Source organism: Heptranchias perlo, unplaced genomic scaffold (genome assembly GCF_035084215.1).
Source record: "Heptranchias perlo isolate sHepPer1 unplaced genomic scaffold, sHepPer1.hap1 HAP1_SCAFFOLD_60, whole genome shotgun sequence".
Lineage (NCBI taxonomy): Eukaryota > Metazoa > Chordata > Chondrichthyes > Hexanchiformes > Hexanchidae > Heptranchias > Heptranchias perlo.
In genome coordinates this window covers 1,281,251-1,295,000 of record NW_027139623.1, presented here as the reverse complement: position 1 = coordinate 1,295,000, position 13,750 = coordinate 1,281,251, and the positions used below count along the sequence as shown (strand labels likewise).

The 13,750-nt window shown below is 40.3% G+C and overlaps 1 long non-coding RNA gene and 1 other non-coding gene across 2 annotated transcripts; one reads left to right on the top strand and one right to left on the bottom strand.

The window, feature by feature from the left end:
- Positions 1–1,146: 1,146 nt before the first annotated feature.
- On the bottom strand, positions 1,147–1,218 carry trnag-ucc (transfer RNA glycine (anticodon UCC)). The gene has a single exon. It is a non-coding gene; the product is annotated as a tRNA-Gly (tRNA).
- Positions 1,219–3,973: 2,755 nt separating this feature from the next.
- On the top strand, positions 3,974–12,763 carry LOC137316829 (uncharacterized). The gene is made up of 4 exons (XR_010961621.1): positions 3,974–4,498; positions 4,873–4,958; positions 10,390–10,452; positions 10,829–12,763. It is a non-coding gene; the product is annotated as an uncharacterized lncRNA (long non-coding RNA).
- The last annotated feature ends 987 nt before the right edge of the window (positions 12,764–13,750 follow it).

The following is a 13,750-nucleotide window of genomic DNA, read 5'->3' as shown; positions in this document are numbered from 1 at the left end:
GTACCCATTTAATGGCAGTCAGCTGATATTGTCAATCGGGCTCAGCATTCTCTGGCGAGCAGCTACCGGCCTTATAAGCTCTGCTGATAACCTGATATCTGACGAATTTCCTTTCCATGTTTCATTATATTTATACTTTTCTATTTAGGGTAAAACGAGGGTGCACAAATTTAAAAACAAAGCAATTTGGCAACATACAGGTCTCCCCAGTAAACGCAAGATCACGCAGAAGGAATCCAATGGAACAAACCCCTTCTCATTCAATCCACTGGAAAAATTCTGAAAAGACCAAACCCTTTCCTATTCCGTCCCATTGCATCGAATCCCAAAGAGAAAAACTCCTTCTCATTCCAAGCCATTATAGAGAGTGCGGTGCCCAGAACTGAACACAGTGCTCTAAATGAGGACTAAACAGAGCTCTGTATAACTGTGACATAACTTCCACTCCTTTTTATTCCCGTTCCCTTGAGATAAAGATCATCTCCATTTTAACTTTTTTTTAGTGAATTAATAATCACTGTTAGTGATTTCTGTACTTGGATCCCCATATGCCTTGATTCCCCGAGAGTCCAAAAATCTATCGATCTCAGCTTTGAATATATTCAACGACTGAGCATCCACAGCCCTCTGGGGTTGAGAATTCCAAAGATTCACAACACTTTCAGTGAAGAAATTCTTCCTAATTTCGATCCTAAATGGCCGGTCCCTTATCTTGAGACGATGACCTCGAGTTCTTGATTCTCCAGCAGGGGAATCAGCCTCTCCTCACCTGCCCTGTCAAACCGCCTAAGAATTTTATACGTTTCAATCCGATCACCTCTCATTCTTCTAAACTCCAGCGAATATATGCCAATTTTTCCTCATAGTACAATTGCAGCAAGATCTCTTTACTCTTATATTCCAACACCCTTGCAATAAAGGCTAACATATCATTTGCCTTCCTCACTCTCATTAGACCCTTGGTAACTATTTATTTCCAGTATGTTTTTCCTCTGTTCCTTCTATAGGGAAAATAAATGAACGTTGAAAACATTTTGATACAATTACAGCGGTTTATATTTTGGAAACAATATCCAGCTGAACTGCATCAAATTGGATTCCAAACTTCTCGTTTCTGAAGGAAGTGAATTAATAAGAATAATTAATTGCGATGGCCGGGAATCGAACCCGGGTCAACTGCTTGGAAGGCAGCTATGCTCACCACTATACCACCATCGCTGACAATCAGTCAGAATTAATTAGTTCCTAAACATTAGACCCTGAAAAGACACTGCAGGCTGTTGGATTTTGTTCTTCATTTAAACTGGTTTCTGACGGATCCTTTCTCGCTCTGTTGCAGTTCCCGTTTCCGCCCAGTAGATGTCGCCAACCCCCAATCAATGGAAATTACACAACAGCCAGTAATTCTTCACCTGATATCGGACTGAAGAGACAGTCGATACCTGCAATACTTGACCGGCTGGAAATACATTTTGCCGCAGCTCACATCAGCCATTGAGTAAAGTTAAATAATTATATTAAATCATTACAGAGACCTGACTGCCAGCTGGGCACGAATGGTAGCTTATTATTCAAGTCAAAAAGATCTTTAGAAAGGACAGGGAAATCGGGAAAGGAGGGGGAGCAGCAATATTACTAAAGGACAATATTACAGCAGTTCAAAGATAAAATATCAGTGAGGGTGAGCAGGCAGTGTAAACACTCTGAAAGACCCATCACAAGTGGCCCCACTGTACTCCTCCAGAATGAACATTTACCTGAGGAAGGAGGAAGTCTCCGAAAGCTTGTGAATTTAAAATAAAATTGCTGGACTATAACTTGGTGTTGTAAAATTGTTTACAATTGTCTCCTCCAGAATGTGTAAGAAGGGAGAGTGCGGGAGGATTTCTTTATTCTTTGTGAGATTGTGGAAATATCTGGAAGAGGAAAAACCGGCGGTAAAGCTCGGGCCAAGGCCAAGTTCGCTCATCCCGGGCCGGACTACAGTTCCGTCTTCACAGGCTCTTGCGAAAGGGAAACTGCACTGAACGTGTGGGTGCAGGAACCTCGGTCTATCTGGGTGGTTTGTTCGGGCATCTGACGGCTGAAATCCTCGAGCTGGCCGACAACGCGGCCCGCGACAACAAGAAGACCCGCATCATCCCCAGACACCTGCAGCTGGCCATCCGCAACGACGAGGAGCTTAACAAGCTGCTGGGACAGATGACCATCGCTCAGGGCGGGGTGCTGCCTGATATCCAGGCCGAGCTGCTGCCGAAGAAAAGTGCTGGGAGCATTAAGAACAAGTGAAGCGGCCAAGATTTAATCTACTAACAGGACAAGGACAGGTCCAATCTTATTAAATCATTTGAATAAGTAACAGAAGGAATAGATAAGGGTAACCTGGTAGATGTAATACATTTGGATTTTCAGAATGCCTTATATAAGGTACCGCATTGTAGACTCATGGCAAAGTTCAGTGCACGTGGAGTCAGGGGACAGGTAGCGGAATGGATAGCAAGCTGGCGACAAAACAGAAAACAGATAATAGGGGTCACGGGTAGCAGCTTGGAGTGGCAAAAAGTGGGAAGTGGTTTAACACAGGGATCAGTGCTGGGACCACTCCTGTTCACAATTAACATTAAAGATTTGGATTCGGGAATCGGAAGTACAATTTCAAAATTTGACGATGACACCAAATTGGGGGGTACAGTTAATACAAAGGAAGAATGTGTCAAAATGCAAGAGGACATTAATAAACTTACAGAATGAAGAATAAGGAGCTCACACACTGCTTGGAAAATAACAGTCTAAACAGGATAGAGGAGCAAAGGGATCGAGGGGTACAGAGACACAAATTACTGAAAGTCGCGACTAAAAGTAGCTTCGCCAGTGTTACCGTCTCACAAAGACACTCGCACTCAATCTGTGAAAAGATAATAACCATAAAATGGGACTGAAGCCGAACACATCCCCAGTTACAGTGAGACCCGGCCCGGACATCTCATTCTCTCTGTTTTATATCAGACAGTATCCCACCTTCATGTCCAGCACAAGAGAGAGAGAGAGACAGTATCAGTCTTACACTTCCTATCTGTGTCCAAATCACGCTCAATAGCAGTATCCACCTTCATATACAGCACCAGAGAGAAAGAGGGAGGCAGACATGGTGAGAGAGACAGAGAGAGCAGTGAGGCAGAGTAACAGACAGACATAAACAGTAATAGTTCCAGACTGAGCGGTAAAGTTCCGTTTTATCCAGAAAGATCGCGTTGGAAAGACAGAAGATGCAGTCTCATCTCTCACTGATATTGTACGAGGGACAGACACATTATTAATCCCACACTCAGGGACAGTGCAGAGAATGACAAAAACAATGGGCCACATTTAATCCGCTCTTGCCTGTTGCAGCATGTGCAGTTTTGCGGCTCAGGGCTGTTCGATATTACTCTCAGTGACCGAGAGTATCACTCCGCTTAAATTAATCTGGGACTGTTGCTGTCAGATATTAATCCTACACGGTCCCAGCAAATACACCGACTCCCACTTTACTATCATGTTTCTCCAGGATTGGTTTCAGAAATCCTCCCTCCAGTTTAGGAGTCACACAGTGGAGAGGCCAAGAAAGAACAAGATTTTTTGGCTCGTTCCACAGCCGCCCACTTTATCACTGAAAGACTCTTTACCATCAAAAGATACCGAAAGAAACAGCAGGGATGGAAACATCTAGTTTAATAGTTAGAGATTGTAAAGTCAGTCTGGATTCCAGCGTTAGGCACTGGTGGAATCCCATCTGTTTTCCATTCTGGTGCCTGTTCCTGCACTGCCTGTGGACCCCATTCCCTCTGACCTTTCCCCCAGACCCACTTCCTTTGCTCAGACTCTGAAAAATTCCAATTGGGGAAAGTTTCCATCGATTTTTGTATTGGGAATTAAACCAGATATCTGCGCATGCGTGAATAAGCCCCGCCCCCAGCGCTGGTAGTGTAAGCAGAAGAGCGCATGCGCGCTGCCCTCCCCCAGCTCGGCCTGTGGGCGCCATTCCCTCAGTGAGCGGAAGAAGATGGTTTAAAACAGCCGGGAATGGAGAGATCACGGCCCCCGGGGGAAGGGAGCAAAGAGCAGCCTCGTTACAGCAGCTCATCGCTTCGGGACCGTGTCCGCAGATGGGCTCAGAGATCGGCATTGAGTCCGGGGGAAGGTCAGGGGGAGTCCGGGGGCTGTTTGTAAGAGGCGGAGTGGATCAGGAACTGGTCCCGGAACATGGAGTGAGCGGGGGAAGGGAGAGGTCATTCTCGGGCTGTGTGTGTCCAGGGTGTGTCCAGGGTAAGGGAGACAGAATGGGAAGAACCTGCTATTTAAAATCATTGCTGCTTTCTCTCCCCAAATCAGTGGTGAATGGTCCTGGTTTAGTTCCAGTCTCACCCTGTTTATTGTTACTGGAGAGTGAAGAGTGGAAACAGAGCCGGACAGTAAGGATGTGGGGAGTTATACAAAGAGCGTCGATTGCAGGCATCAGGTGAGAAGTGTGAAGGACACATTTTAAACAGCGGCTGTTTGGTTTCAGTTGAACGGTTTGTCCCCTGGGAGAGGGGATTAGAAACCTGACTTGTACAAATGTCCCTGCCCCATCGGGTAGTCCCATTCACGGATCAGTGCAGGGGTTGGGTTGTATCTGAATGTCACTAAATTGTTGTAAAACAGTCCAACACACCGGGTGTGCAGAAGCTGAGTGCTGCAGTACTGCAGTGGAGTCAGACACTGACACTGTTTGTATTGCTGGTTTTCATTTGTGGTTATTCAAAATAATTATTAATAGATATTAAACTGATCACTTTTGTATTTTCTACCTCACTTGTTCTTGAGTTACAAGAGATAATTTTCTTTCTACAGGCAAACCCTTGAAGATGCCAAAATCAGTGTGATGTTTCCTCCACCGAGGCACAAGGAACAGTGCAGCCAGCTCCTTCTCACACACAGTAAGTACATTATCACACACAGAGCACAGAGACACAGACAGGTCATCAGTTCCACAGTCTCAGACAGCAGAAGTAGTCAGTCCCACACTGATCCCAAGTTCCAGAGACACGTTTTCAATCCAACAGTCAAACAGAGCAGGTGAGGCAGACACTGTTCCATTTCCCCCTAACTCAGTCCCGCTGACAGGGAGATACAAAAATCCCAGTCCAAAATCACACTCTCAGATTGTCAATTTCACAAAAGGGCAACATTAGCCATGACTTAAACACCAGATAGAAATCACACATGGTACCCGATTGAAAGGGACAGAATGAACCCCAACAATGTACCCCGAGATTCCAATTGAATACCAGCCCAGAACTCTCACACACATGTGAGTTTAATACATGCAGTATCCATTCGAATAGTGTACCATTCGAATACAAATTGCAAGTCGAAAACTCACGTACAGTATCAGATTGAGAAATGCTGTGACAGTGTAACCTGAGAAACAAATTAGAAACCAGTTTATAATACACTCACAGTATGAGATGTAAAGATACAGTATCAATTCTATTAGTGCAGACTGAGATACACATTAAATACCAGTCCAAATATGTCACAATATAAGTTTGAAAGATACATTATCTTTCACAATAATACTCATAGATATACATATTTAATACTAGTCCAAAAAGTACACAAATTATTTGATTAAAACCTCCAGCATCAAATCCAAAAGTGTGTCCATATTTACCAATTTATTAATGAGAAAAACTATTTAAACATTAAGATATTAAAGCTACAGTATTGAATACCATAATGTAATCTGAGAGAATAATTATACACAGACACAGAATGAATCTCACACTCACATACCATACCAGAGACTGACAGATGCAGAAGGAATCCCAAACTCACATACAGTACTAGAGTTTGCCAGATGCAGATTGAATCCCACATTCAAGTATGGTACCAGAGTTGACAGAAACAGAATGAATCCCACACAGGCATACAGTACCAAGGACTGAGAGATACCGAGTTCATCCCACATTCGAATAAAGCACTAGAGACTTAGAGGTAAAGTATGAATCCCACACTCACACACAGCACCAGAGACTGACAGATACAGAATGAATCCCACACTCACGCACAGCACCAGAGACTGAGAGATACAGAATGAATCCCACACTCACACACAGTACCTGAGATTGACAGATACAGAATGAATCCCACACTCACACACAGTACCTGAGATTGACAGATACAGAATGAATCCCACACTCACACACAGTACCTGAGATTGACAGATACAGAATGAATCCCACACTCACACACAGTACCAGAGACTGAGAGATACAAAGTGAATCTCACAGTCACCTACATTGGTTCAGGCTGACTTACACATTATGTACCAGAGCAAAAATCTCACAGTCATAGATTGAAAGATACTGTATCAATTCCAGCAATGCAGACTTAGTTACACATTATGTACCAGTCCAAAAATCTCATGGTGTCAGACTGAAAGATACAGTATCAATTCCATTAGTGCAGACTGAGCTGCACATTAGAAACCACTACAAAAAAACTAATACAGATTCAGACTGAAATATACAGCATTCCATTCATGCAGACTGAGCTACACATTATTAACAAGTTCAAAAATGTCACCATATCAGTGGGAAGATGAACAAATTCACAATTGTGTTCCCAATGTAGATTTAATAGAAGTCCAAAAATAGATGCCCACATTATCTTATTACATTTCAAAATATATCATTATCTACCAAGTAAAGACTCGGAAAAATTATTCATATATTAAGGTCTTAAAGATACAGATTTGAACACCATACTGTAAATGAAGATACAAATTAGATACAGATAAAGAATGAATCTCTCACTCCGATAGAGGGCCAGAGACTGACATATAGAATGATTCCAAAACTCATACAATGTACCAGCGACTGACAGATTCAAAATGAATCCCACACGCACACACTGCAGCACAGAGTGACAGATACAGAATTTATATCACTCACGCACAGTTCAGAAATTGATAGATACAGAATGTCTCACTCACATACAGCACCAGAGACTGACAGTAACAGAACGAATCGCCCAGACACACAATGTCAGAGACTGACAGATACAGAATGAATCCCAAACTCACACACAGTACCAGAGACTGATAGATACAGAATGAATCTCAAAATAACACACAGTACCAGAGACTGATAGATACAGATTGAATCCCACACTCACATAGAGTATCAGGGACTGACAGTCACAGAATGAATCTCACATTCGCACTACTGCATACTGAGTTACATTTTACATACCAGTCCAAAGATATCATAGTGTCAGATTGAAAGATACAGTACAAATTCCATTAGTGCAGACTGAGCTACATATTAGATATTTTAGTAAATACTCATCGAGTATTATACTGAAATAAACAGTATCAATACCATTGGTTCAGACTGAGCTACACATTACATACTGGTCCAAAAACCTCATAAATGATCAGACTGCAAGATACTGTATCAATTCTATTAGCACTGCCTGACCTGTACATTACATACCGGACTGAAAATACCATACAATATTAGACTGAAAGATACAGTATCAATTCCATCAGTGAAGACTGAGCCACACATTATATAGCAGTCCAAGAATCTCATACCTTATCAGACTCAAAGATACATTATCAATTCCATGGCACGTACTGAGCTACATGTTACACACCAGTCCAAAAATTTCATAAAGTATCAGATTGAAAGATTCAGTATCACTTCCATTATTGAAGACTGAGCTACACATCACATTCCCGTACAGAAATCTCATACAGCATCAGACTGATAGATACAGTATCAATTCCTTTAGTGCAGGATGAGCTACATATTACATACCAGTCCAAAAATATCATGCAGTTTTCGAGTCAGATACAGAATTAATTCCATTATTGCAGACTGAGCTACACATTACATACCAGTCCAAAAGTCTCATACAGTATCAGACTGATAGATACAGTATCAATTTCTTTAGCGCAGGCTGAGCTACATATTACATACCAGTCCAAAAATCTCACACAATATTAGATTGAGATCCAGAATTCATCCCATTATTACAGACTGAGCTAGACATGACATACCAATCCAGTAATTTCACTTTGAACAGATTGAAAGGTACATTATCATTCACAATAGAGTTCAGAGATTAAGATGTAATCCCACTCCAAAACTCACACACGTTGTTTGATTAAAGAAAATCAAAAAGTAATCCATATTTACAAATTAAACACTAGATGAAGAAATGTATATAATTTAAAGTATTAAAGATACAGTTTCAAATATGATACTGTAAACTGAAATAAGAATACAGAATGAATTCAGACTTGCACATTGTCTCAGAGACTGAATTACAAAATGAATCCCACACTCAGATAATGTAGCAGAGAATGGCAGATACAGAATGATTCCCACACTCACATATAGTACCAGAGACTGACAGATACAGAATGAATCCCACACTCACACACAGTACCAGAGACTAATAGATACAGAATGAATCCCACACTCACAGACTGTACTGGAGACTGACAGTTACAGAATGAATGTCACAGTCACATTACTGCAGGCTGAGTTACACTTTACAGACCAGTCCAAAGATCTCATAGTGGCAGATTGAAAGATACAGTATAAATTCCATTAGTGCAGACTGAGCTACATATTAGTTATATTGGTAAATACTTGTGTTATACTGAAATAAACATTATCAATACCATTGGTACAGACTGAGCTATACATTACATACGAGTCCAAAAATCACATATGATCAGACTGGAAGATATAATTTAAATTCTATTTGCACCGTCTGAGCTCAACATTATCTAACAGTCCAACAATCCCATACAATATTAGACTGAAAGATACAGAATCGATTCTATTAGTGCAGACTGAGCCACACATTATATAGCAGTCCAAGAATCTCATACCGTATCAGACTCAAAGATACAATATCAATTCCATTAGCACAGACTCACCAGTCCAAAAATCTCATACAGTATCACATTAAAAGATTCAGTATCAATTCCATTAGTGCAGGATGAGGTATATATTACATCCCAGTCCAAAAATCTCATACAGTGTTAGACTCAGATACAGAATTAATTCCATTATTGCAGACTGAACGACACATTAAATACCAGTCCCGTAATTTCAACGTGAACAGATTGAAAGGTATATTATCGTTCACAATCGAGTTCAGAGATTAAGACGTAACACTACTCCAAAACTCACACATGTCATTTGATTAAAGAAAATCAAAAAGTCTATCCATATTAACAAATTGAATGCTCGATGAAGAACTGTATATACTTTAAAGTGTTAAAGATAAAGTTTCAATACAATATTGTAAACTGAAATAAGAATACAGAATGCACATTGTCACAGAGATTGAATTACAGAATGAATCCCACACTGAGATAAAGTAGCAGAGAAAGGCAGATACAGATTGTATCCCACTCTCACAGACAGTACCAGAGACTGACAGATACAGAATGAATGCATCACTTGTATATAGTACCTGGAGACTGACAGATGCAGAATATACCCCATGCTCACACTCCGTACCAGAGACTGACAGATTCAGAATAAATCCCAGTCTCACATACAGTACCAGAGACTGACCTCTGCTGGCGGTAAGCTGAGGGAACAAATTCACATTATCTGTCATGGTTACAGAAACAGGACAATGTGCAATGTGAGGGAAGTTTCTGTCTGTAACTTTTACTCTCGTGTTTTTGCACATTTTGACGGTGAAAAATGAAGACAATTGATTCATAATAAAGTTTTTGTTTCACTCATTCGATAGTTGTGCATGTGCCCCACTATATTTCACTGCACATTGCACAGTATTTCTCTCTGATTTCTCAGGACACGATTTACATTGCTCCTCTACCCCATTTAGACTCTTATTTTCCATGCAGTATGTGGCCTCATTATTCCCCCTAGCGAAATGCCCCACCTCACACCTTTCTATATTGAAATTCAATGGCCATTTACACGGCCGTTCTGCAAGTTTATTTTGTCCGAGTCTTCCTCAGTATTGACAATACCCCCTAAATCAATTACAAGAATTTAACACAGCATTCCAAGTGGTGTTTGGTCCAACAAAATGTACTTACAGCTCGGCTCCATTCCCAGTTTTTCTAAATCCCACCCGTGCAATATAATGTGAAGAATGAGTTTATCTTCTGTCCCTCTCTCATCTGTAAACTTCAATGACCCGGGGTTTGGGGACATCTACTGGCCGGAAGCAGAACTGCAACAGTTCGGAACAAATTGCTGAAACCGGACAATGTGCAGTGTGAGCGTGATTGTGATTGGTGGCAGGTATTAATTCTGATTTTTTAAACCTGACCATTAACCTTTAGTGTTTGTTATTGAACAGTAAACAGAGCCGGACAGTAAGGATATGGGGAGTTATACAAAGAGCATCTATTGCAGGCATCAGGTGAGAAGTATGAAGGACACATTTTAAACAGTTGCTTTTTTGTTTCGGTTGAACGGTTAGTCCCATGGGAGATGGAAATAGAAATCTGATGTGTGCAAAGTTCCCCGCCCCATCGGCTAGTCCCATTCATGGATCAGTCCAGGGGTTGGGTTGTGTCTGGATGTCACTAAATTGTTGTAAAACAGCCCAACACACCTGGTGTGCAGAAGCTGAGTGCTGCAGTACTGCAGTGGAGTCAGACACTGACACTATTTGTATCACTGGTTTTCATTTGTGGATATTACAATGATTATTAACAGACAGATTCAATTGATCACTTTTGTATTTTCTACTTCACCTGTTCTTGAATTACAAGAGATTCTTTTTCTTCCAACAGTCAAATCCTTGAAGGACCCAGAATCAGTGTGATGTTTCCTGCACCCGAGGCACAAGGAACAGTGCAGCCAGCTCCTTCTCACACACAGTATGTACATTATCACTCACAGAGCACAGGGACGCAGACAGGTCATCAGTCCCACAGTCTCACACCGCAGAAATAGTCAATCCCACACTAATCCCAATCCAACAGTCAAACAGAGCAGGAGAGACAGACGGAATTTCCATATCACAACAACTCAGTACCGCTGACCGTCAGATAAATAATTCCCAGTCCAAAATCACACCCAGTATCAGATTGAAAGGCACTGTGTCAATCTCACATTAGTTCAGCATTAGCTACAAATTAAATACCAGATAGAACTCACACATGGTACCGATTGATAGGTACAGAATGAATCACAATAGTGTACTGCAAGATTCAAATTAAATGCCAGCCCACAACTCATACACATTATGAGTTTAAAGATGCAGTATTCATGACAATATTGTGCACTGAGATACAAATTAGATACCAGTTCAGATGTTACCCATATTTGACTCACATATATGTTCAAAAACCTCATAGTCTCAGAATGAAAGGTAAATTTTCAATTCCTTTACTGCAAACTGAGGTACACATCACATACCAGTCCAAAAATCTCAGTGTCAGGTTGAAAGATACAGTATCAATTCCATTAGTGCAGACTGAAGTACACATTAATTACGTGTCCAAAAATCATATTGTTTCAAACTGAAAGGCAGAGTATCAATTCCTTTACTGCAGACAGAGGATCACATTAGATACCAGTCCAAAAATCACGTACAGTTTCATACTGAAAGATATAGTATCGATTTGATTAGGACAGACTGACCTACATGTTACATACCAGTACAAAAATCTCTCACAGTATCAGATTGGAAGATACAGTATCAATCCCATTAGTGCAGATTGAGGTATATATTAGATACCAGTCGAAAAGTCACACTCAGTATCAAATTGAAAGATACAGTATCAATTCCATTAGTGCAGACTGAACTACACCTTACAAACCAGTCCAAATATATTACACAGTATTAGACGGAAAGTTACAGTATGAATGCCATTAGTGCAGACTGAGCTACATATTATATACCGTCCAAAATTCTAATACATTATCACACTAAAATATACAGTATGAATCCTATTAGTGTAGACTCAGCTACACATTACAAACTAGTCCAAAAATCTCTCACCGTGTCTGACTGAGAGTTCGAGTGTCAATTCCATTAGTACAGACTGAACCACACATTACACACCAGTCCAAAAATCTCACACAGTGTCAGACTGAAAGATACAGTATCAATTCCATTCGCCCAAACTGAGCTACACAATAAATACCAGTCCAATAATTTCACAGTAAAAGATTGAAGTGTACATTATCTTCAGAGATTCAGATGTAATCCTACAACAAAACTCACACACGTTGTTTGATTAAAATAAAATCCAAAAGTCTATCCATATTTACAAATTAATGCTAGATGGAAGATTTGCATATATTAATGAATTAAAGATACAATTTAAAGCACCATACTGTAACCTGAAATAAGAATACAGAACGAATACAGACTTGCACTTTGCCCAGAGACTGAGTTACAGAATGAATCCCACACTCACAGACTGTACTGGAGACTGACGGATACAGAATGAATATCACACTCACATACAGTACCAGAGACTGACAGACAGAGAATTAATCCCACACTCACATACAGTCTGACATCTACTGGCCATAAGTGAGAACTGTAACAGATTGGAACAAATTCACATTATCTGTCATTGTTACAGATTCAGGACAATGTGCAATGTGAGGAAATATTTTCTCTCTGTAAATTCTACTCTCGTATTTTTCATATTTTGTCAGTGAAAAATTAGACAATTAATTCATAATAAAGTTTCTGTTTTGCTCATTCGAAAGTTGCCCCATTATATTTCACTCTACATTGCGCAATATTTCTGTCTGATTTCTCAGGACACGATTTATATTAATTCAAATAAACCGAACTGAAACACAAATAAAAACTGAGCGCAAATCTGGAAGTTTCAATGGCGACCGTCAAAAGTGAAAGGGATAAAATATAGAAAAATTTAAAACCGAAAATGCTGGAAAGACTCAGCAGGTCCGGCAGCATCTGTGGAGAAGGGAAGCTCGGGATAACGGTTCAGGACTATGACCCTTCTATAGATCAGAAAGGTTAATCCGACATAATTTAAATAAGGAACGGGAATCAGCAGAGGGAAAAACTTCAGAAAATCAATTAATTTCACTGAATCCGGGCAATTGTGTCCCGTATCCACTGCACAGATCAGGGGAAATAATAATACAAAGGGACAGAGTTAAATTCAACGTTATGGGGGAAATAAATGAATTTTAATGTATTTTTTATATAAATTAGACCCGTTTGTGTTTTGGAAACACTATCCCTCTGAACATCATCAAATTCGGTTCCAGTCTTGGCGTTTCTGAATTCAGCGTGCTGGGATTCAAAACTTTTGCAATTAACTGCTTGGAAGGCAGCGATACTCACCATTATAGCACCTTATTTCACTAGGAGGGAGAAATAGAATGTTTCTGTGGAGTTTGGGACTGAATTGCTCCCTTTGGGTTTCTGGCACTTTAATTATAGACAATAAATATTTCCCAAACATCAGCCCCTGAACAAACACAACAAGCTGATGGAATTTCTCATTTATAGATATTAAATAAGAGGATGACAAAAGCAAATAGGAGGATGTTAGGAAGAAGTCACAAAAACAATTAGTGAAGGAAACAGGAACCATGAAATCAAATTATCAAGGAATAGAAAAAGAAATAGTAAATTATTCCACAGACACAAAAATAAAAGAAAGAAAATCAGAATAGTTTGAGTGCCACTAAGGGATGCACAAGATAAACTCACAGGT